The sequence below is a fragment of the Lissotriton helveticus genome, chromosome 11 (genome assembly GCF_964261635.1).
Source record: "Lissotriton helveticus chromosome 11, aLisHel1.1, whole genome shotgun sequence".
NCBI lineage: Eukaryota > Metazoa > Chordata > Amphibia > Caudata > Salamandridae > Lissotriton > Lissotriton helveticus.
The window spans coordinates 653955077-653981758 of record NC_136072.1 but is presented as its reverse complement, the minus strand read 5'-3'; positions in this window follow the sequence as shown (position 1 = coordinate 653981758).

Genomic DNA, 26682 nt, shown 5'->3' with positions numbered 1-26682 from the left:
ATAAACTACCTCAATTGACCTTTAGGAAAGCTAAAATCATTAAAGATCATTTGATGAGAAGTGAACTGGTACCCGTACAAGTGAAGGCCACTTGGTTAGCAAGGAAAGAAGGCTTTACTAAGTGCATAAAGTGCAAAGCCTGTGAATATGGCAGAAACAGAACCAGAATTTTTACCCCTTTGAAGAAAACGTTGAAATTTAAGGCCATTTAACATGCAAAACTTCGTTAGCAGTGTACATGTCGGAATGCTCTTGTCTTAAACAATACATGGGAAGCACTATGCTCCCAGTGCACCTGCCTCATCTTAGAACTATAGGTAACAAATATAGAAGTTACCCGGTAGCTCAGCACTTCGAAAAGGTACATCATAGTGACACCACTGGACTCACATACAACAGTCTAGCACAAGAGCCTATAAAGAAAAGAGGAGGGGATCGAGAAAAAAACATTACAGTGCCTGGATGAGAAATTATAAACCTATCTAGGGTAGCCCACCCACATTTTTCATATTTCCTTGCATGTAAATCTGTTTGTAATTCGGTAAAATTACGTATTTATTGTTTGGATTAGTTAGCGATTTATGTGAAGCGGTAGCAACACACTAACTTTATTTTGTAGGCTTTCTAATTTGCAATAATATTGGTGGCTATCCAGTTATGAGATTGTGGAAAGAAGGCACTTGCCTGGAAGCACTTGTATGATGTTGATTTTGAGAATATTCTAGTATATGCACTTTAGGGGAAGCTCTTCAATGATTTACTTGGGTACTTCCTATATATATATATATATATATATATATATATATATATATATATATATATATATATATATATATATATATATATATTACCTACTGGCGGTCGCCAGTAGGTATATATAGTTAGGATTTTTTCTCTATGGGTTTTTTGAAAATTCTATGTCTAATAACTTTGGCGTTTGTGGACGGAATCGGCTGAAATTTTCAGGAAAATGGCACATTTTGTTTCTGAGCAGCCCTTGAAAATTTGGGGGGGGTTCGTCCAGTGGGGGCCGAGAAAAAAGGGGGGTCCCAAAACGTGTTTTTAACATTGAGTTTTCCATAGGGCGGTTGGCCTCACTTTTAGCCCGAACGGCTGAATGGATTTGCACGAAACTTGGCAAAATTGTAGGGACTGGTAGCCCGATGTGCCTTTTGTAGGTCTCAATATATGTGCTCCAGTGGATTTTGAGAAATTAACGTTTAAAAAAAGATATATATCTGTAACAGCGGACCGGTTAGCGCTCTGGTTCGCGGACTTTTCGCGCAACGGAGCTTTGTGAAGCGAAGCTGATTGGTTCTCCGGCGTCTGTCAACATTCCAAACAGTCCGTAGCGGCCGCCATCTTGTCTCTCGGTAGGATCGAGAGACAAGAGGAGGTCAAAACAAAGGGGGAAATAACTATAAGGGGGCATAGTAGATCCTCGCTGACCCCCTAGGTTTGATGTGGAGGTTTTAAAAGGGCCCCGCGGGGCAAAAAAAAATAATAATAATAATAATCGAACGGCTGAATGGATTTGCACGAAACTTGGCAAAATTGTAGGGACTGGTAGCCCGATGTGCCTTTGCTAGGTCTCAATATATGTGCTTCAGTGGATTTTGAGAAATTAACGTTCAAAAAAAGATATATATCTGTAACAGCGCACCGCTTCGCGTACTTTTCGCGTTACGGAGCTTTGCGAAGCGAAGCTGATTGGCTCTCCGGTGTCTGTAAACATTCCAAACAGTACGTAGCGGCCGCCATCTTGTCTCTCGGTAGGATCGAGAGACAAGAGGAGGCCAAAGCGAAGGGGCAAATGACCATAAGGGGGCATAGTAGATCCTCGCTGACCCCCTAGGTTTGATGTGGAGGTTTTAAAAGGGCCCCGCGGGGCAAAAAAAAAAATAATAATAATAATCGAACGGCTGATGACCATAAGGGGGCATAGTAGATCCTCGCTGACCCCCTAGGTTTGATGTGGAGGTTTTAAAAGGGCCCCGCGGGGCAAAAAAAAATAATAATAATAATAATCGAACGGCTGAATGGATTTGCACGAAACTTGGTAAAATATTAGGGACTGGTAGCCCGATGTGCCTTTGCTATGTCTCAATATATGTGCTTCAGTGCATTTTGAGAAATTAACGTTCAAAAACAAGATATATATCTGTAACAGCGCTCCGCTTCGCGGAGATAAAATTATATGTGTATTACCTAGCTGTTGCTAACACCAGTTAGCGACGGCTAGTAGGAGATAGCGACCATCTTGGGTCCCACTTTGCATGTGAGTGATATTTATCACTAATGACATGCAAAGTGGGCATGCCAAGATGTTAGCGACTGGAAACAGTCGCTAACATCGCTATCTCCTATTATCAACTTTTGGAAATATTCGAGATAAGCGCGAATATCTCCAAAAAGTAACAGCTGCCCTGAGCAGTTCTTAGCCATGTTATCCAATGGGAGGTGGATAACATGGCTAAGAGCATTAGCTCGGTAATGCATGAATATCGCGGAGTTTTCAGCGACATTAATGCATTGCGCTCGTTTTTTATCGTATTTGCGATAAACCTTGATAATAGCAAGGTTTATCTGCGATAATTTCTGACGGTAAAAAAATCGTTGCTAAGCATCGTTAGGGATAAATATCGCTTAACCTTGGTAATATGCCCCAACGTCTGTTAACGTTCGATTCGAAGGAAATCAGGAATTGTTGAAAAACATTGTGTGCGCCATCTTGTCTTTTTTCAAATGCCACACTTTTGTCGTGCACGGCAGCCATTTTAGATGCCTTGACCAGATCCACTCTGTGAACGCTGTCGATCCTTAGCATGGCTCCCCACCCTCGCAAGCATCTCCCCCAGGCAGTGGTCACCCCCGCTCTCTGTTTTATGCATGGGTAATAAACCTCCCCCCATCTGCGCTGTTCTTCCCTGAGAATCACACCCTGTGCCCGCCCGACACCTCCCTTTCGCCCTATTCACTACCGCACCCTCTGACACTCCTTTTCCTCTGTGTCCGATTGTCCAGGCCGGTCCTAGGCTATCAGCTAGCCCTGCAGATGTAGTTTATGGCCACAGCTGTAAAGAATCACCCGTCTTCAAAGGAGTTATAGTAGATCAAGGCCCACACTCGATGAGATCCGTCACAGCAGAAGCGTTGCTATTATCTGAAAACCATTCTGTATTGTGATTGGGGAGGGGACCGAGCGTGAAGCGGAAGATTCCAGGGATGACTCTTTGTACATCAAAGTTTTTACAATTATGTGTCACATTAAAAATATATAGCACTCCGACAAAGTAGTAAGATTATAAAACTTTAATAATTTATAAATATATACAAGAAAACAAAAATAGTAATAACATATAAACATTTTTAGAGAAAAACAACGAAGTAGCGGTCGGCTGTGCGAATAGTCCCAACGCAGCACAACGTCCAGATTTCCGGCGTGGGGCGTCGCGGGGGGTGGGTGATCAGTAGCAAACTGTTGTGCGAATAGTTCCAAGGCAGCAGAACGCGCCGAAATCTAGATGACACAAAAGTGATGTCTAGTAAGTTGCCACCCAGCAAATAACGGCGTGGGGCGTCGCGGGGGGTGGGTCATCAGTAGCAAACTGTTGTGCGAATAGTTCCAAGGCAGCAGAACGATGGCACCAAGGTGATGTCCAGTAAGTTGCCGCACTGGTTTTGGTATCCTACAATGCTGCTCCGAATAACGGCGTGGGGCGCCCCGGGGGAGGCGGCGTGAACGGGCCTCTCCAGGTGGAGTCTTGTCTGTTGTAGTGGGGCGCCCCTTTACCGTTTCAGTTGCCATTCCGTCCGCTTTTGGTCCACTGTGTCAAAATCCGCCATTCAGCTGAGTTGCGCCCACTCTTGCGGTGCAGCGATAGGCGGCTGTCACAGGACTCTCAAAATGGCGGCAGGCTGTTTCCTTTTTGGGCCTGGTCCACTGAAATGGCCCTGGGACACCTTGGAAATCGGACGCTTGTCTGCTAGGTCTTGGACCCCATTCTCGAAAGCGTCCCCTCCGCCTTGAGAATTCATCAAAAGTTTTGGGGGCCCCGACTCCTGCAGGCTTCTGGTGGGGAGCGGCTGCCATGATTGCTCGCGGAATGACCACGACGGAGCTACGAGATGGTGGTGCTCTCATGGTGACGCCAGCTTCAGTCTGAAACATCCAGAAACAAGGTGGGGCTTTCATCGTTTGGGGGAAAAAAAAAGTTTTCATCCAATGAAAAGTGTTGTTTTTAGGTCATATGATCAAGCCTTCCATCATTAGGAAACCAAAAGTAAAATGAACCAATGAAAAGTTTTATAAACAAGTCACATGACCTGTTATGCGGCATAGGGTATAAAATGCGGAGAAAATACGTTGGCACGTGAGGCGGCGTCAGTAGCGGACCGATGTGCGAATAGGCCGAAGGCAATACAACGCGCCAAGATCCGGATGGCATCGAGGTGGTGTCATAGTTGAGAGTTCTGAGCAGCGGTTGTAACACTGTCTGAAGCTTATTTGCAGCTGCTGCAGCTTCACTACGCGCCAAGATCCGGATGGCACCGAGGTGGTGTGTAGGAAGTTGCCGCACTGGTGTGGCCATCCTACATTGCTGAAAGTCGGCGTGGGGCGCCCCGTTGGCCTGTGAGTTTGCGTCAGTAGCGGACCGATGTGCGAATAGGCCGAAGGCAGCACAACGCGCCAAGATCCGGATGGCACCGAGGTGGTGTCTAGTAAGTTGTCGCACTTCTGTGGCCATCCTACAATGTTGAAAGTCGGCGTGGGGCGCCCCGTTGGCCTGTGAGATGGTGTCAGTAGCGGACTGATGTGTGAATGGGGCCAAAGGCAGCGCAACAATATTTTCTACTATATTTCCGTTGTAGAAGAGACCACAAGGCGCTGAGATGCCAAGATCCGGATGGCACCGAGGTGGTGTCTTGCAAGTTGTGGTACTGGTGTGGCCATCCTACAATGCTGAAAGTCGGCGTGGGGCGCCCCGTTGGCCTGTGAGATGGCGTCAGTAGCGGACCGATGTGCGAATAGGCCGAAGGCAGCACAACAATATTTTCTGACTGACACCACAAGGCGCTGAGATGCCAAGATCCGGATGGCACCGAGGTGATGTCTAAGTTGCGGACTGATGTGCGAATGGGGCCAAAGGCAGCGTAACAATATTTTTTGTATGGAAGATACCACTAGGCGTTGAGATGCCAAGATTCGGATGGCACTGAGGTGATGTCTAGCAAGTTGGTGTGGTCATCCTACAATGCTGAAACTCGGCGTGGGTCACCCCATTAGCCTGTGAGATGGCGTCAGTAGCGGACCGATGTGCGAATAGGCCGAAGGCAGCACAACGCGCCAAGATCCGGATGTCACCGTGGTGGTTTCATAGTTGAGAGGCACTTCATCTGCAGTGGGGCGCCGAGATCCGGATGGCACCGAGGTGATGTCTAGCAAGTTGCTGTACTGGTGTGGTCATCCTACAATGCTGAAACTCGGCGTGGGTCGCCCCATTAGCCTGTGAGATGGCGTCAGTAGCGGACCGATGTGCGAATAGGCCGAAGGCAGCACAACGCGCCAAGATCCGGATGTCACCGTGGTGGTTTCATAGTTGAGAGGCACTTCATCTGCAGTGGGGCGCCGAGATCCGGATGGCACCGAGGTGATGTCTAGCAAGTTGCTGTACTGGTGTGGTCATCCTACAATGCTGAAACTCGGCGTGGGTCGCCCCATTAGCCTGTGAGATGGCGTCAGTAGCGGACCGATGTGCGAATAGGCCGAAGGCAGCACAACGCGCCAAGATCCGGATGTCACCGTGGTGGTTTCATAGTTGAGAGGCACTTCATCTGCAGTGGGGCGCCGAGATCCGGATGGCACCGAGGTGATGTCTAGCAAGTTGCTGTACTGGTGTGGTCATCCTACAATGGTGAAACTCGGCGTGGGTCGCCCCATTAGCCTGTGAGATGGCGTCAGTAGCGGACCGATGTGCGAATAGGCCGAAGGCAGCACAACGCGCCAAGATCCGGATGTCACCGTGGTGGTTTCATAGTTGAGAGGCACTTCATCTGCAGTGGGGCGCCGAGATCCGGATGGCACCGAGGTGATGTCTAGCAAGTTGCTGTACTTGTGTGGTCATCCTACAATGCTGAAACTCGGCGTGGGTCGCCCCATTAGCCTGTGAGATAGCAGTTCTTTGGATTTGGGCCTGGCTCGTCTGCTGTAGTGGGGCGCCCCTTTACCGTTTCAGTTGCCATTCAGCTGAGTTTCGGCTGCTCTTGATGCTACAGCGACAGGCGGCTGCAACAGGACTCTCAAAATGGCGGCCTGTTCTTTGGATTTGGGCCTGGTCCACTAAAATGGCCCTGGGACACCTTAGAACTCGGACGCTCGATTTTTTTTTCCTTTCCTGTACATGCAAAAAAAGGTAAATGCCCGGTACGTTACACGCTTCATCTGCCACGATGAACTCTCTAGAGGAACCGAAAAAAAATATAGTTGTGGTAACTATACCATGCATCGTCATATGGAGAGGTGGCACCAATTAATTATAGTGCTGCATAAAAGAGAGATTTGGAGGAGAACCCCTGACCTGCTAGTACATTCATCAAAGAAGTGGCACTGAGAGCTTCAGAGGCAAGGGAAACGGTCCCAAATATTTAGAAGAACTTTGGAAAGATTAAAATGACATGTTTAGATTGTGGCAAATTTATTTCATGTGGACATCTGAGTGTTACTCTAATAAATACAGCATATGAACATCATCATAGTCGATGGTTGGTAGAGACATTTTGACTATATCCTGGACCTGCCCGTCCTCGCCCAAAATGGCGCCAGAATAAATGGGACTCGTAACTCCTTGTTGTGTACTGGTTGCAGAACCTTGAAATCACGAGATACGTATGCAGTTTTGAAGCACATGGCGGGCGGGGACGAGAATTGATTGAATATTTCGACATCCCTATTGATATTAAGTTCTGATGTGTTATTGATTACTGTACTGTTGAAAGTTCGAATTAACGTCACCCATGGTACTTGCCCGCTAATGTATATCTAGATAATTTTATTGTAACTGGCCCTGTCGTATTTTAATTATAAAATGTACGTCCACCGATTCCGTAACTGTTAGACACCTTAGTTCTTGCAACCTAATGGCACGCCCGTTACGTTCCTCTACAGTGTAAATGTCTATTTATCATATACGATTACAGTTTGCTCCGTGGCCGGCCCACGTGGTTATAGGCTCGTATTTGTATAATGAAATTTTCACAATAAAGGTTTTTAAAAGAAAACATGGTAGTAGTATATACATTGGTAAAGTTTTTAATAATAGTCACTGTTTTAGAATCATTAAAAGGCAAGTGAAATAAAGCAGACCAATTACATGAAGGGTAAAAGGTATAATACGAAGGAACGCAGTAAAGATAAATGGTCAAGGGCTGTTGTGTTTTCTATTCCTGCAACATAAAGTGATCGATAAGAATCTCATATTCAGGCGTATCGGCGACTAAGACAGCAGGTCGACCCTCTTTTGCTCAACGGCTCCGTCATGGGACGAAGAAACGCTCTTTTTCTCGAAAAAAGAATATATTTTACTTGCAGGACAGTTGTAAAATTTCCGGGAAAGTACATTAGCCTGGAACATTATAACATATATTTAAGAAAAAATAATGTTCGGAAGTAATGAAAAGCGTAATTTTTAGGTCATATGACCAAGCCTTTCATCATTACAATAAGAAAAGTAAAATGAACCAATGAAAAGTTTTATTAACAAGTCACATGACTTGTTATGCTTACGTTACGCGCTGCGCGCCCCGGATGACTTCCGGATGCGCTAACGCGGCGCGTCATATGACGCATTACGCGACAACGCAGGTACAGAATATAGTCAAAATGTCTCCACCAACCAGCGGTCGGAACACAACCCCTTTCAGCAGGCTAAATAGTTCTGTTAAATGACAACAGAAGGGACAGGCAACAAGAACCATCAGTCAAAGAGGGGAGGGCTAGTTCTTCTCTACCGGGTTACATTGGGGCGCTACCGGAACTGATCGAATTGGTAGTCTACAGTGTTTCTGGATGTTTCAGACTGAAGCTGGGGTTAGCATGAGAGCAGCACCATTTCGTAGCTCCGTCGTGGTCATTCCGCAACCAATCATGGCAGCCGTTCTTTATCGTTATTTTGGGCGGGGTGGGTGGCGGAGCAGAGCTGTTTTGCAGCCATCATTGTGTGGAGTTCAGTTCATCTCACTAGTTTTGTATTTGTCATGAGGGGTTGTTCCTAATGTTTCTATTTTAGCGAGGTCAAAAAGAGATCCCATTAGTGGCCTACTGATTTTGCTCGATTCCTTTTCTTTTTTTTTACACGATTTTTCGTTATCTGCAAAGACTAAACAGAGTATTGCGACTCTGTGTTTGTTTGTAAATAGAGAATGAACCAAAGAGAACTAATTCTAAAACAGTAAATACTTGGATAACAATGAATCAAATGGAGAGAGAAGCAGGCACGACGGATTACAATGGGGGCAAAGACCTGCGTTAACTACCTTTCACTATCTGCAAAGAGAGAGTACTCCTAATAGAAATGAGGGGGGGGGGGCACCATTCAAAGCAGATCAGTGTGCATAAACACGAAAATGTTTTCACTTACCACGTACTTGACATTCGACAGCTTATGATATTTGCTATTAAAAAACCATTGAAATTCACTGAAAAAACCATAGGTTATAGACCATATATAGTTAGGAATTAGCATTTACAAAACCTTGAAAATTCACTGAAAAAACCATAGGTTATAGACCATATATAGTTAGGAATTAGCATTTAAAAAACCTTATTTTACTCACACAAAACCATTGAAATTCCATATATAGTTAGTTGCACTAACTATATATCGCGCACCTGCAATCCACTGCTGATGATGTCACATATTACATCATTCATGACATGGTCAGTGACATCACTGATGACATCACTGATGACATCTCAAATGACATCACTGATGACATCACTGATGACAACATCCAGTGACTGTATGTTTCTGTAAAGTTAAAATGTGTCTTACATATTGAAGAATGAGTGGAAGTATAAGTGTCTGGACAAAGGATTTAGTAGGTGCATGACTGAATGCATGAGTGAGTGATTAAATGTGTCTCACTGAGTGCATGGGTTAGTGACTAAAGTGTCTTAATTTGTGCATCATTATGTCTGTTGTTCTGTAAACTGCTGCATGTTTTGATCAGTAGCTATATGATTAACTATATGGGTTACTGATTGATTGTCCAAGTATTTGTATGGGAGACTGAGTGTGTGTGTGGCTGGCTGGGAGGTGTGTGACTCTGTGCAGATCAATGTGTACTTGTATCAATGATTGTATAACAAGGTAAGTATGTGTTAGTATATGTTTGAAAATGTAAGGTGCTCTATGTTTAACTGTATAGACAAGAAAATGGAAGTGTCATTGATTCTTTACAGGACTGACTAGGTGTGTGAGTAACTCCATGGATGAGTGGCAGACTGTGAGTGTCTGTATAGGTGTATGAGTGCATATGATAGTGTTGTAAAGATGAGTGATTGTATGTATGAATGATAGTATGGGTGAATGAGTGAAGGTGTGTGTAGACGTAGGAATCAGTGAGTGCGTATGTAGTAACTAGTATTGGTGTGTCAATGGTTTCAAAAATTATATTCTGTATTTAACACTGGGTGAAACAGAGGTTATATTAAAATGTGAGGAGATGCATTGTATTGTCACATGAATGATATCATCAGTGATGTGGTCATTGATGTCAAATGAGATGTCATCAGTGATGTCATCAGTGATGTCATTTGAGATGTCATCAGTGATGTCATCAGTGATGTCACTGACCATGTCATGAATGATGTAATATGTGACATCATCAGCAGTGGATTGCAGGTGCGCGATATATAGTTAGTGCAACTAACTATATATGGAATTTCAATGGTTTTGTGTGAGTAAAATAAGGTTTTTTAAATGCTAATTCCTAACTATATATGGTCTATAACCTATGGTTTTTTCAGTGAATATATATATATATATATATATATATATATATATATATATGAAAAAGCACTCCTGTTCCGTCAATGAACGGCGGAACCAAACAGGTATGGACCTCCAAAAGTCTCTTCCAATGTAGCGAATAATATAGCAGAAAAGAATCACTCCTCAAGTGAGTTGCAGGTTGACGTTTTATTCAATGTAGGGACGACGCGTTTCACTCCACTAGGGAGCTTGTTCACATCATATATATATATATATATATTTATTTATTTGTAAATTTACATATATACAATTATAAAATAAATTAAAATTAATAGTTTATTAATTGTTTTAAACTAAATTTACATATATGTATAGTACTATTTTATATACGTATGTTAAACATTTTAAATTACATTTCTTTGCTATATTTGCTAAAATGTATACTAAATCTAACTTATTTTTTTAAGTTAATTTTATATATTTAATTTTTTATACATATATTCAAATAGATATTTTGTACAACTATATTTTTACATCAATATTTTGTTTCCTATATTTTTGCACCTATTAGTATAAATATAAGATGTCAATATTTTTGACATCGATATTTATAACTCAATGTTTGAGTATGGGGGTATTTTGGGGGTGAATATTCTATCACTGAACCAGATAAAAGATCAAAAGCATCGGGAAGCACACTCCTGCTTCTTTAACTAGGAACATACATATATATTAAAACACTCAATTCATGTTGCAAGTTTGCATTAGATGATTTCATCACCATCTGTCTCCGAACTTCCTGATTCCCACAGTAAGCACTCTCGCTGCCGTATAGCTGAATTGGATGTTTCTAAAATGTTGCAAGCTTTGATGACAGGGGAGAAGGTTCTCAAGAAAACCTTCATACCTAGCTGCTGGCTGCATTCAGTGTCCCATTGTTAACATAAAGGGCTAATCTAAAGCAGTGAAACATTTCTGTCGATAATGTCCTGGCTAAAGCATACACATTATGGGGCATATTATCAAAGGGGCGATAGGCAATTTTCGGCCGCTAAGCGGCGATAATAATATTGCCCTATTAGCATGCTGTCGCTAACAGCAGTTAGCGACAGCTTGTAGGCGATAGCGAGTGGTTTGGGGCCCGCTTTGCATGTCAGTGATATTTATCGCTAATGACATGCAAAGTGGGCGTACCCAACCTGTTAGCGACTGAAAGCAGTCGCTAACATCGCAATCGCCTATTACCAACACAGGCGTAGCGATGGAAATTTTCGCGCAAAGCACGAATATCTCCAAAAACTAACACCTGCTCAGACCAGTTCTTAGCCATTATATCCAATGGAAGGTGGATATAATGGCTAAGACCCTGTTAGCGATAATGCGTGAATATCGCTGTATTCTCAGCGATGTTCACGGATTTTTCCACTGTCGCCGGGAATTTTATCACTTTTGAGATAAACTTTGCTAATAGCACGTTATCTCAGCGATAAAATCCTGTGATGCGCGGCGATAAAAAAATTGCCGCTAACTCTACTTAGCGATAAATATCGGTATTTGTTGATAATATGCCCCTATATTTGCAATATGCTGGTTATACTGATATTCTATTCATTATCAAGGCAACTGTAAAGCACATTGTCTAAGCAAAAATTAGCTGCGATGAAGCAAAGCATACATTTTGTGAATCAGCACGTTCTGCAGTCAAAATGCTGGTGCTAGGGTAAACATTTCTAAAGAGACATTTATGAAATAAATGGAAGCAAGAGTCAAAAGAATTCTCGGTCTAGTTATAGAAGCACATTGAAAATGGGAGCTTTCTGCATTTGAAGCTTCACATTGTATTCTACAAGTTCAAGCAATCACATTTCTTTGCATGTCATTTATTTATACAATTTCCTGCATCAGTGTTAAACACAATTTCCTTCATGTTAAGGCACATTTCTAACATGGGTATTTAAGTCCGGTTGGTCTAAAATGTTACTCTCTATCAATGTCAAGGTTCCTTACCTGTTCTGTGGGTGTGGATGGGGGGCCGAGTTTGTTATGCCACTAGGGATTGTCCCATGGGGAGGGGCTGCTCATGAAAATTTGTATCTCTGTTTTGTCAGTGTTGAGCTTGAGGCATCTGTACTGCATCCTGCTTGCGACACTGATCATGCATCTGTGGCAGTTAGTTTTGGAGTTAGCTAGGTCTGAGGATAGGGAGAGGATGAGCTGAGCATTGTCTGTGTAGGAGATTATGTTCATGCTGTGGAATCTCACCAGGGAGGCCAGGAGAGCCATGTCTGTTTCAAACAGGGTTAGGTTCAGTGAGGATCCTTTTGGGATGTCGGGCATGATGTTTTTGGGAATGAGGTGTAGGGTGGAGGTGGACACATTGGGTTCTTCTGAAGGGGAAAGATGCAATTCATTTGAGAGCTTTCCCTTGAATTCCAGTCCATGTAGGAGGGTGTAGTGCGACATGGTGTTGAAGGCTGCGGAGAGATCAAGGAATATTAGGGCAGTATTTTCTCCCATGTCAAGGAGAGTCCTGATGTCATTGGTGGCCGTGATCAAGGTGATTGCCGTGCTGTGTTTTTAACGGAAGCCGGATCGGGAGGGGTCTAGTAGGTTGTTGTATTCTCGGTGGGCAGTGAGCTGGAGGTTTATTGCTTTCTACAGAACTTTGGCTGGGAATTGGAGCAGGGAGTTGGGCCAGAAGTTGTTAGAGAACTTTGGGGTTTGCCGTGAGTTATTTAAGGAGTGATTTGACTTCTGTATGTTTCCAACCCTCTGGGAAGAAGGCTGTCGGGATGGAGGCATTGATAATGGTGGTGAGCTCCTTGATGATGTATGGTGATGTTCCCCATATTGAACATGTGATAGGGGCAGGAATCTCTTGGAGCTCCAGAATGGATGGTGTTCATGATGGTGGCAGTAGTCTGTGCCAAGGGTGGTTCCCTTGTGGGTAAAGTGTTCATGCTGGAATTGGTGATGTTGAGGAGCCTATCGAGGTTGGCTCCAGGAGGTTGGGGGTTGAAGTGCTCATTGATCGTGGCAATTTTGTTGTGGAAGAAATATGCAAGGATATTGCAGAGAAGAGGTAATGGCGTTCTCGGATGCTGTGGGGTTGCAGAATTCTTTTATGATATAGAATAGTTCCTTCCTGTGGTGAACCAGCTGTTATGTTTGGAGGTTCTTCTAGGTTTGGTGGGTTTGAGGGGTGCGACTCTATCGGCGCATTTGGTGACTCATGCATTGAAGTTTTCAACTGCCCCCTGGAGGTCGATGGTACTGTCTTGGGGTGAGGCACTGAGTTTGGTGGTCCAGCAGTTTTTGGTTATTTTGCTCCAGTTCCTGTAGAGGGCACTGGCCGGAGTCATAGGGATAATGGGGGTTATTTTGATGTGGAAGTGGATGAGTGAGTGAACGGACCAGGTGATTTTGGAGGCATAACTATATTTGATTCTGTTGCTGGCTGAGGGTGTTCATTCTCTCGAGAAGATTGGTTGTGTGGGTGCCTTTGGGGTCTTCCATGTTAAAGTTTATTTTAAAAATATTTGTCAAACTACCATATATTGATTAAATAAATCATTAATTTTTAACACTTAAGCATTAATTAGCTAATTAATACATCCAATATTTGATGAAATTGAAAGTACAATATCTTTTTTTTTATAAAGATTTTAAACTAATATTATGTTTTAATTACTTTTTATCAATCTTATTACTAATAGTTTAATAAATTACAGCTACATTTAAAATGAATTATTACAACTCAAATAATAATTTAAATACCTAAGTAATATTACACTTCAATCCATATTTTTTATCAAATATAAATAATTTATAATTGGGGAGTTAAACTCACTCAACCCCTTTATTTTATTTTCACCAGCTATATCACAAAAAATAAATAACTTTTTACACATGTTTAATACATTTATTTTGCAATTTTTATTTTATTTTTAACACATTTTTTTAACAAATTGTTATTTTGTGAAACAATAGTTATAAGTTCATCACTTGAGTATTAATACACCCCCCTTCTAACCCTCTCATAAATCTTTTTGATGAAACATTATTCTTAATTGGGGGTCAGAAATCTCCCAACACCCTCTTTATTTAAATCTTAAAAATAAAAAAACTATGCTCCAAAATTAATTAAGTGTTTTCATAGATTTAATAAATATCAATAAATATAATTGATGAGTCCTTTGTAACATTTTTAAGAATGATGACATATATTGATTAATTAAATTATTTCATTTTAAAACTCTACCATTCTTTTTCATATATGAGTGTTGTTTTTGTGCAGGAAGAGATCCCTTCCTGCACAAAAAACTATCTCCTGAGGCCTTTTCCTCTTTCTATGCGCGCTGCATTCTGCAGCACACGTAGAAGGAGGAAAAAAACAAGGAGAAATAAACATATTTCTCCTTGTTATGCCTCCCCTGAGGAGATGTAGCAGTGTTGCCACATACCCATGTCAACCACTTATAGTAAATCTGGCAATGTGTCAAGTCCATGGGTGTTGCATGGAACACCCATGCACCACCCATGGAATACCTTCCTGGGGCTGTGTAACGCAACACAGATTTACGCTGCGTTGCGCTGCTCTGGATTTAACAAGCCACCCAGGTCCAAGCAAGGTGGCTTAGCATAACTTGATAAATCACTCAATGTAGGGTTGCATCATGCATGTACCCCATTGCGTGGTGCAAAAGCAACGCAATCCTTTAATAAATATTGCTCTCAGTGCGTTAGTGCTTGCAGTGCCAATTATAACATTGCTGCACAACTCACGTCTGCATTTGTGCACACGTGCACACAAGATATTGACACAGCCTAGGTTGTATATTTTACTGAATTGAAAGTCCCAGTAGTAAAGCCTGATTACATTATGTGCACAAATGTTTGAAGAGAACAGTAACTGGAGCTCCGACTTATTTTATTTCATGGCCCACTTTACGTATTGGTGGAAAATAAGCTTCACGTATTACTGTAGCATATTTGGTGTAATAAAACGTGCTGGAGTTACAGTTTCGAGCTCTTGGCCCACTATTCAAGGAATAGGACATGTTACAATGCACGCATTTACAACACGTGCCATTAGATTGCATTTTTTACAAATGGAAAATCCATTACAATGCACGTCATTACAACACAAACCGTTACAACGCATAATCCATTACAACAGTGGCGGTTCTTTTATATGGGCGGAGGGGCCTACGCCCTCGTCCTTTTTCTTCTGCCTAATTGGTGCTTTTATTTTCATTTACAATTACAACTCTGTACGAATCAAAACAACTTTGTGCCAAAGTGCAGCGTTCGCAAATCAAAACCTGACTTGCGAACGCAGCCTGACGTCATCAGACAGCCTGACAGTCACAAATCATGCTCTCTGAGCATGCACCAGCAACACAGATTTGCCGGCTGAGGAGCTCGGAGCCCCGAGGGTTGTGACGTCACCAGCTAGGCAAAGCTATTGAAGTCTTTGCTGAAGGACCTCCCCCGCCATTAAAGCTATTCCTGGGCGCTGACAGCTTCAGCTCCACAGAGCCAGGGCTACACATCAATCACAGATGAGGAAGCCTCACTGTAGTGCTAACCCCACCCTGCCCTGACTGTGACCAATCAAATTATGGTGTCTGTCAGTTCCCTCCTACTGCCTGTGGGAGCGCGGGACAGGGCGCATTTGAAGTTATTGCTGCTGGCTGTGCACTGTGAAAGTTGTGCTGTGACGGGCCCGCACCTCAAAGTGGCGCCATGCAGATTCCGCGACTGTTGTTATGTACACCAACTTCCTAGGCTCACAGGCGGAGGTCCGTGGTTTGAATTACTGCCGCTGCTGAGGAGGACAAAGAAATGCGCCAGAGAGAGATCTACTGTGTCTCTCCTTGCCATGTACTTGTGGGACGTGAGGGGGAGTATTCCTGACACTGGAGCTCCTTTCCGCCGTTAGCATTAGACGCAGTTAGAGCTTCTTCGTGGTGAGTGGGTTTAACCGTTTGCAGTCATGCAGTGAAGAGACGTAAATAAGGGGCGCACTGAAAAAGAACGCAGCAGCCCATGACAGGTTTACTGCCATGGCGCTGGGGGGCTTCCTGGCCCGGGAGAAACCACCTTACTCGGGCTGGAGAGATTTGTCTTGTGAGCATGGCACACGATATTAGAAGTGCCGCTACCAGCCAGAAATACAGCACTTCTGAGTAAAGACAGCTGCTGCTTAGCTCCGCCGAGGTCAGTTCAGGCACACTCCTCAACTGAGGCCTGTTGTTGTATCCCGTGCCCCCTTGGCCCCCTCCACAGCCAGCTCAAGAATTCAGCCCCAAGAGAGACGAAACCAAGTTGAAGTGGTGAAGCGCTCAGGCTGGTACATACAGAAGCTGAAGCACTTATTTACCAGCAGCAGTCAGGTGAGTCTACAGGCTCTGTCCTGTCCAGTTCAGTTGATCTCTGCAACATTTGCATATCAATACTAGGCAGCAAGGCCTAGCACCTCCGGGAAAGTGTTTAGAATGCATGTGCGTGTTTCATCTCTCAGCAAACAATTAAAGCGATTACTAGTGTTTAACTGTGTTAATGCCCTCCTATTAGTTTGTGGCTGGATTGGGATCCCGGCATCCTGCATGGTAGCTCTCTCTGCTCGACCTTAAGGGGTGATAAACAACTGTAGCATTTAGTTGCCAAATTGACAGCTAGTGCAAATCCTTTATTAAAAGCACATGTTTTTGTTAGTAATAGATATGTCATCGGAGGCCAGCGTTTTAAAGCAACTGCTCCAGAGCACATTGTATGAGTTACATGTGGAAAGCATGAAATCAGTCTATAAATGCCTTAGCCATTTTAAAACCTTTACAAATATTCCCTTTTTATGTGTGTTCTAGAGTGGGACGTTCACATTTGTCTGACTTTTATTACAAAGAGAATATTTGTAAAGGTTTGAGTACGATAGTCACATACATGGGCTCTACAGACATAATGTGATGTGTTGCAGAAACACAGTTTGTATTTGAAGGGCCATTTATCTCTTTGAGATGGGGTAGATAACACGTGGCATTACAAATGTTTATTTTTGCCAGCTTTCTGTGCACTTATTTTGGTAGATTTCTTTATTAAGGTTAGTGCTGGCCTTCCCACTTCTGGTTCGGTCTCAGTTAAAGTAAAATCATCCTGAGAGACTTGCAAATCAAAAGTAAAATCGTCCTCCATCATGAAAGGAGTCATCAAAAGATGGGGTGATGGGGCACAGGAGAGGATGGAGGAATATAACCCATGCACATTGTTAGACTGGACCATTTGAATAACACTTTCTATACATGTGCAAAGCGTTGAAGCACTTACACGCAGGGATACAAAACTACACCATGTATACACCACCAGCACCATTGAACACACTCTCCTAGTCTAATGGGCCTCCATTTTTCGATTTTCACCTAAATTGCACTGTGATTTCTTTGTTGATGTTGCTGTCCTGAGCCTCTGCTGCTCACACATGTATTAAAACAGCAAATTCAAATTTACCAATGGACTAGGGCTGTGACTGACTGTTATGTTTGAGCATCAAGGATTTCCTCCTCCAGCACAGTTTACAGCCTGGCCTGAGAACTGTGTGCTGTGCTTGTTTATGGAATGACAAATGGCTTGCAGCCTACGTAAATTGTTTTGATGAAAGCATAGGGCTTCCAAATGCAAGCAATACAATTCAATCCATTTGTCAAGACATAAAAACCAAATACTGGGCCTGGTAACAGATTAGATGGGCTGAACCCATTGCCTTGGGCTGTACTCTGCTCTAGTGTAAACTTTGAAAAAGGCAATCTAAGGAGGACCTACTTCGCTTTGATGCACTGTGCTCTTGTGAACAGGCTAGGGAGTTAGCATAGCAGTTCTCTGGTTATACTGAATAAGAAGCTACCAATGACATTAGCATATAAAATATCTTTATTGATGTCATAACTACAGTTTCATAATTCTTGTACAGTTAAGCTCTGAGCGATAACCTGTATAGATACGTGTAACCAGGGCCGGATCGTCCTTTCTTGGCACTGACCTTTGTGAGAACATGCGCTCGCTGTGCCAGTGCTAGTGTGCTGAGGTACATGTTGAGAGAGTTATAATCAAATAAATTGCACAGTTTGCTGAAATATAATTTCTGTTTGCCTGGCTAATACTAAAAAAAATCAAGGATGAACTGCAATCCTGGGATAGATCTCTTTCGCCATCTAATTTTTAAAGTATTTGCCATGTACAGTATTACCAATGGCGTGAGCCTTGACTTCATCAACCAATACAGTAAAGAGGCAGATGTGTTACAGGTAGAAAACACTTAGAGGCCCTGTTTCCATTGGTTGTGTGTGCTTGGCTTGGGGGTCATTTTGCAAGCATACCAGTTAGAGGATGGGGCACATTTTTTCTTTGTTTCTAATGTTTTCTTCACACTAAAATGCTATATTTAGACCCCCTTTTTGCAACAATTTGCTGTAAATATATGGTGTGAAAAGCCACCATTTGAATCAATTTTTTCCCAAATTTTCTTGCGGGGGGAATTCCCCCCGCACCCTCCTATTGCAGGTCGAGCTCGCGCGCTCGCACAGCCATTGTACTACGATACAATTTTCCGCCCACCACTTGCAAAATCCACCAGCCGCCACTGCATTACAACGCAAATTACTATTCTAACTACGCAGGAGTGTTACTTTGGGGAAAGCATTGTAATGGCATGCGTTGTAATTAATTTTGCATTGTAAAAAATCTGTTGTAATGGCAGGCATGTAAGGAGTGCATTGCAAACGATGTCTCCCCTATCCAAGTATTCCGTTTGTAAAAAGGTCACTCTTCGGTAAATTGCAATTATACCTGGACTGCCTGGTTTTTCCACTGAGTATTTCACTAGTGGTCTGTAGGCCGGTTTTTGCAGGCAGAGGGCCGCTGTCCTTCGTCTCTCTCACTTTCAACAGCTCCCCAAGTAATTACAGCAACCTCGGTGGGTGCTTTAGGAGAAAGAAAATAACTGCAAAAAGGGTACAAGAGAGGGAGAAGGGCTGACTTGAAATGTTTTGCGTTTAAGGTTCCCAGAGTGACCCTGCTTATAATTTCCTACAAAAGTGTATAATTTTTTTATATACTAATCACCAGAAATCGGAGCTGAAAATGTGAATCGGGCCCAAACTGTGAAGGGAAAGAGTGAATATTTTAATAGCTCAAGTAATCAACATGAAAATGTTTTTGTCGGTTTTTGAGCCATAAAGCATACTAGTGCTTCTTTTGCACACCACAATGTGATACATAAAAGGGGTAGGAGCGTTTGTAACCTATGTGTGAAAAATGTATGTACATCTTTTGATATTGCCTTTAAAGATTTCTTTAAATGCTTTCCTGGAAAACATATAGGCCCACATGCATCATTGTGTCTTTTTGCATTTCTTAATTTGCGAAAAATAAGGAATCGCAAATTAAGAAATGCAAAATGATATGCATCAATATTTTCGGTATTCTTGTGGGATTCGGTAAAAATCGCATTTTTTACCGAATCCCAAAGAAATACCGATTTCTTAACTTAATTTTCGCAATTCCCATTGATTCCTATGGGCCAAAAGGCCCATAGGAGTCAATGGAAATTGCGAGTGGCACTTAGAAAATTTCATGGGTGCAGGGGGGGTCCAAAGGACCCCCCCATGCACCCCTGAAATGTACTTTTCAGCATAAGTTACATACACACATGTCCTAAGGACATGTGTGTGTGTAACTTTACAGTTTAAAAAATGCATTTTTGTGCATTTTTAATCAATTTCGCAATTTACCACAAAGTTGAACTTCGTGGTAATTTGCACTTCCAATTTTAAAAAACGCATATTTTTCTATAATGATGCATAGCATTTAAGAAATCGCACAATTGCGATTTCTTAAATGCTAACGCAATTTTAGAAATCGTAAAAAAGATGCGACTTCTAAAATGGCATGATGCATCCCAACAAGCACTTTTGCATTCGCAAACGGCCGATTTTAAGGAATCGCACCGTCTGCGACTGCAAAAATGCTTGATGCATGTGGGCCATAATGCCGTTATTATGAACCAGATCTTGGATTTGTTTGTGCATTAATTTTAATACACATACAAAGCTAAGAAATGGTCTTGTGTATGTTGTAATTCATTTTTCATAATTTACTCACCACACATTAAGGGTCAAACTTGAGTCACATAGATTTTTTTATTTGTGTGCTTCCTTTTGAGACTGAATACTATCACATTTGCGTACAATCTTCTTCAATTCCAATTTCAAGTCTATATTTCGATTTTGAACAAATCATAAAAGACGTCCCCATAAAAAATTGCGTAACAATGTTAAAAGGAACCATATTTAAAATCAAGTAGCAATGTTAAAAACAGGATGAAAACAATTAAAACCATTAAAACAGGAGACATGGTTTAGAAGAGGAAGGAAGTTCATGTACATAACAGCAGCTTTCCTAAAGAAGGGATAGAGCGGGTTTTAGATGCGTGAGCTGTTGGGAAAGTTTCATTGTGTTGACTCTGATCACCCAGGCCCATCCCAGATACTTTGCCACGGCTACCACTATGGCTTGTTCTGTATCTGTCCTAAGAACCCTCAAGGCTGCCATGGTCACCCTGAACCCCATGTTTTTACACATGGGGCTCAACCACTTTAGTCTTAGGTTTCTATAGGACGGGCATACAAAGAAGAAGTGAACGGTTGCTTCCAACACTTCAGGGCAAAACGGGTAATCACCTCCACATCCCTGTTCCCAACTAGCCATAAAAGACCCCAGCAGCAGGGAACCCACCCTGAACTGGTGGTATTGTTTTCTTTCCAGGGTGTTTTTCATTAAGTCCCAGTATGGCTCAAGAGTCGGGGTAATTTTAAGCTCTAGGAATCGTGATGTTAGAGTGTTGTTTCTCTGGGACAGCCTCCGCTGCTCTATGTAGTTCCAATAGGCTTCTTTTAGAGACTTCTTAGACGGGAAAACTGCTGAAGAAGGGGATTCACATAGGGACCTCATGCCCATGGCTACTAGGGATAGTTTAAGCTCTTTGAACCACGGAATCTGATGAGAAGTGGTCGTGGACTTAACTTCACTCAGGGCCTGTGCATAATGTGTCAACTCTGGAGTCGTCCACAGTCGGCGCCAGTAGGCTATAGGGCGAAATCAAGCCTGGTCCCTAATATTCCTACTGCCTGTGTCGAGGTACAAGGGGGTCAGGGGTGTAGATTTGGGGAGCCCCAGGAGTGCTCGGAGAAAGTTGTTGTGCACCACAGCTAAGGGTGATAAGTCACTGTAGCCCCATAGGTCTGCCCCATAGAGGATTGAAGCACCCACCCTGTTGTTATAAATTTGTAAGGCGGGTGCGAAAGGCTTGGATTTAGATTGCTTGTGCTCTCTAAGCAGGACACCTGCCAATTGGGAGTGCTTCAAATTCATTATGTTGATATGGGGTTCCCAAGAAAGATTCTTCCCTATTGTTAAGCCAAGATATGAAAATGTATCTATTTGCTCTAGGGGGGCTTGGTCAAGACTAACCCTCCCCCTAACGGCTTTGCTCTTGTTTAAGACCATGAATTTGGTTTTAGATATGTTAATAACCAAATCCTGGTCTCGACAAAAAGCCTCAAAACAATTTAGGGCATCTTGCAGTCCCCTTTGAGTTCTCAACAACAACAGAGTGTCGTCTGCAAACATCAAGAGGTGGATGTGCAGCCCCGCAATTCTTGGCGCATCTGTGGGTTGCTTATCAAAATACTGAGTTACTATGTTGATAAACAGCGAGAATACCTGGGCGTAGTTTGCATGGTGGAGCCTAACAATGATGTTCAATAATGCTGGTGAGAGTCCCAACAAATGAAGAGCCCGCCACAGTTTAGCCCGGGGGACCAGGTCAAAGGCTGTTTTAGGTCGATGAAGGCAGCATAGAGCGACCCTCCTTCCAGGGTTACAACCTTCCACTGGATAGACGCAAACCTGATGGCCTGGTCGACTGTACCAGTGTTGGAGTGAAAACCGGCCTGCAGGGGTGTCAGGATGGTGTTGTCCTCAATCCAAGATTGAAGTCTGCCCAGGACCAGTCTTGCCACCACTTTCTGGATACTGTTGATCAGGCTAATGGGCCTATAGTTGTTGGGGAGAGAGCGATCCCCTTTTTTGAATTTTGAGATTACCCACGCTCCCATGTCTTTGGAGGGGGGTGCTCCACTAGACACAGCATTGGCCAAAAACAATATGTACAATCTTGTCACTTTTGGACAATTTGATTTTGTGTGTAGAAAAGACTCATATGCATTATTTTTGGCAAAACTTGGTAATGACACAAAATAATAATTTGGTAAAGGTAAGAAATGGATAGATTATTGGTGTGGATGGTAGTCCGCCTAAAATAGTAAAGTCACTAAGCATATAGGTCCAATCAAATGTTTAATTCAATTAAACTAAGCTCAGCCGTTGGTTGCTGTGGCCCAGAACAGACAGGCTTAAATAAAAGGGAATGTGTGAAGCATTTAGAACTATCAAAGCAGTTAAAAAGTCAGAAACACAACACAATAAAAATTCCACTTCAATTTAGAAAAATAGAGTAAAAATGTATAAACAAAATGAATGAATGAATGAAATATCATTTGTAATGCGCAACTATGCCCAATGGGCGTCAAGGCGCCTAAGCCAAATAAAAAGCTGTTAGCAGACAGAAACAGAGCCTACTGGTATGCCTTAATAAAGAGCCAAGTTTTCAGTGACTTCCTAAAGAGGTCGAGGGAAGGAAGTAGTTTGATTTCAGGGGGGAGTGAATTCCACATCAGAGGTGCCAGTATGGAGAAAGCTTTGCTCCCCCATCTAGCCTTCTTGGCTCTGGGAATTACCAGTTGATTAAGCTCGCTGGATCGTAAACATCTGCTCGGAACATATCTAGTGAGTAATGAACCAAGGGCATCAGCCGAGCCTGCAGTTAGAGCCTTATATGTAAGGCAAAGGAATTTAAAAGTGATCCTTGAAGGAATGGGGAGCCAGTGGAGGTTCTTCCTCGCTAGGGTCATAGATGCCAACCAGGGCAAAGCGAGGGCAAACCGCGCTGCAGCGTTCTGTATGACCTGCAAACGCTGAAGCAGGCCCTTGTTGGCCCCGGCGTATACTGAGTTACAGTAGTCAAGCCTTGAGCCAACAAGGGCAATCACCACCTGTTTCCGTGCCTGTGGGGACAGATAGTGCACGATCCTTTTCAGGGTCTTGATGACACCCCAACAGGTAGCCACCGTTCTGTTAACCTGAAGCTCCATGGAGAGCTGGGTGTCAAAGATGACACCTAGGTTCCTGGCAGATTGTGTAGGTATAGGGCAGCTACCTAAAGAAGGAGGCCACCAATCACCTGACCACATGTCCTGGTCCTTGCCAAAGACCAGGACCTCTGTCTTGTCCCCGTTCAACTTTAGGGAGTTAGAGACCATCCACTCTGCAACAAGTTGCATGCAGGCCCTAAAGTTAGAAGCAGTTTCACTTACAGAGTGGGTCAGGGATACCATAATCTGCGTGTCGTCAGCATACGACACTACCTCCATCCCCTGAGATCTTACTAGTCTTGCAAGGGGGGCCACGTAGATGTTGAACAGGGTCGGACTCAATGCCGACCCCTGTGGCACCCCACATTGCAAAGACTTAGCAGGGGAGAGGTATTCACCTAGCATGACACGCTGCTCTCGTTGATGTAAAAAGGAGCTCAGGAGGCTGAGCGCCGGTCCATCTACCCCTGCCTCCCTTAACCTAGATGTTAAAGTCAGGGGAGACAGGGTGTCGAAAGCTGCTGAAAGATCTAGCAGCACCAGTACGGTGGTGAGACCCAAATCTACTTTTCTGCGGATGTTATCCATGACTTTCGTCAAGGCAGACTCCGTGCTAAAAGGACACAAAAGCAACAAAAATCCAATAACTAGGACCGTTGGTAAGTATTTAGGAAGACTTAAGGTAAAAATCACCAAGAAAAAATAAAGCGCCAACCAATGATAGTCTACGGTCATTAGTGCAGGCCAACTGCAATGAAGCGTGGGTTGCCTATACTAAGCAGGTTCATGCTGGTTAGAGATTTTACCTTTCGACTTAATCTATGAGATCGAAGTCAAAATTCTTCAGCAGGGCAAGGTTGCTGGCTATAGCCAACATGAGTTCCAGGAGACCGGATACCTTTTCACAGAGGTCCGTGTGAATCAAATTTGCTGTTGTGGAGAAGCTCCAAGAAGGAGAATCCTGTTTCTTCAGCCAATCATGGTTGTGTTTTGGCTGAATTAGCTTGGATGACAGGTTCCAGTCCTCAGGCAGCTGGAAGTCAGGATTTGTCTAAATCTACAGCATTTCGGAGATTGTAAGGGGAGTCCATTTTAACACAGCCAGGGGTCTCAAGACCTCAAGGACAAAGTAAGGCTCAAGACTCACCCCAGCAGAGACTGCCAGCGGGGTCCAGTCCAGGCCCAGTTGCAAATGGTCAGGTGGACACTAGGGAAAATACCTCATGCAGCTTGCTGTGTCCCTGTAGCAACACAGGAGGTGAGCCAACTGAACCTTGCAGTCCCCATCTGTGTCCTGAGTACACATGAAAGAAGGTTCAGTCTGTCAGGTCTATTCATTGGTGTCAAACAGCAGGTGCAGTCCTTCTTCTGTTTTTCCACGGGTCCAGAATGTATTTTGACAATGATGCCTTGGGTGACACTTTTACAGTTGGAGCAAGCTAGTGGTTGGGAAGAGTCTGGCTCCTACCTAACCAGCAGTGTAAACGTACCTAGTAGTAACCCTATCCACTTTTGCAGTAGTTACTGTGTGCCTTACTGTCAACAATCTCACTGTGCACCTTAATCCTAAAATCCAAACAGAGAGAACCCTTCATCCCTTGTGCATAACCGATTTGCCTACCCAGATTTGTGGGTTGGGAAATGAGCAGTACCACCCTCTGTGATCACTCAAAACCTATGTTAGGGGTAGCCCCCCCTTGTAAGGAAAGATGGATCCTTGTGAGTTAAAAGATGCAGGTTTATTTAGCTTGGTTACAGGCTACCGGTATCGCCCCACTCGGAGCAGCATCCTTGCTGCTCATCCCACTCTCATCAGCTGACTCTCTCCAAGCACAAACACCCATCAACATTCAAATGACCTCACATGCTGGCTGAGCAGCAGGGAATATAGTACTATGGAGGATGCATAGTAACCAAGAGAAGTCACAACACTCCCCTTGCACTGGATTTGGAGTTAGCCTGGCTCGGTGGACTAAATTTGAATTCTACACATCTCACCTTACACTTACATGTAAAAGGGCAGACCCTTTACAAGTTAATGATGATCCTGGGTTCATCTTAACTGGTCTTCCTGCCAAGGGATCGCAAATACCTCCTCAGACCTAGTCCATTGTCTCTGGGAGCAGTGTTAACACCTCATTAAGATCAAACACTGAGTGGGAAAATATGCATCCAGAAGCTTCAGCAGGGAAAATGTCACTTACTTTTTCCAAATTTTTATAAAAATCCAACTTCACCATTGAATTGGGCTTTTAATAAATATTATAAATAGTGGTTGAACCGTGTTCCTAGCTTGTCCTAAACCTGAGATATTAGAATTAATATTGTAATCTGCACTCTAGTTTTTTCCCATATAACAGCTGAAGCCTTTCATGGTGAAAAAAAGCTTTTGCAGGCTTTTCTTCGTAGGGACATAGCAACATGTAATGTATAAATGTCCCGCTTTTAAAGATAATATACCCAACCTTGTGGGCTACAATGTATACATAGGGGAGGCAGTAGTGTTTAAAAGGACTGATTTCCCTCTGTAATAAGGTTATTTTGACAAGTCGGGCTGCAGGTTTAAATTGCGACAGTCAGGCTACAAAGATAGGCCTCAAACCAGGTTTTTCCTTTGTCACACTAGTAGATAAAACAATTAATGTTGCCGCCCAAAGGTGATATTTAACTTTATATGCCTGGGTATATTTCTGCACCATATACTATGGCCTTAAAGGAATGCTACATATGTTATTCATGGGTTATTCAATTTGTACATGTTTTAATGGTCAGAGCACATACACTGCGTAAGGGACAGCAGTGATTCAAGTGTGCAGAGTCCAAAACCCAACAATAAAATTCAGCAAAAATTGTCTTTTTCCCATTAAACATTAATGAAGGTTTGCTATCTCAATCTATGAATCTTTGGCTCTCTGGGCCCTATACCATAAATGAACACATGCAGCAGTCACCGTTTTTGACCGATTGGTATCTTAAGTGGCTGAAGATCTGAAACAGCGATATTTTACCACCATAAACAGTGGCAAGTGGTTGTCAATTTTAGTTGAGAATATAGAGGCATATAAAAAAATAACACACACATAGCAACATCACACCACTATTGAAGCATAACATGGCACATCTCAACAAAATATTCCTAACAGAACACAACACAAACACCGCAGAACAGCAAAGCAACATAAGATGCAATAATTCAGCACAAAAAGATTCCAGCAGAAAATAACAGAAAACAGCACCAGCACATTAAAATGACAAACAGCAAATGTGGCAAAATTTCCTCATTACACCTTACCAGTTACACTTCCAGGATCCCGTTTTCATAATTTTGTCATAAAAGGGTGAATAACACGTTGAAATTGAAGGGGGCTTACTGATCCCACTCTGCTGTGTAACGTACCCTGGCGGGAGCCTAAGCACTGGGTACT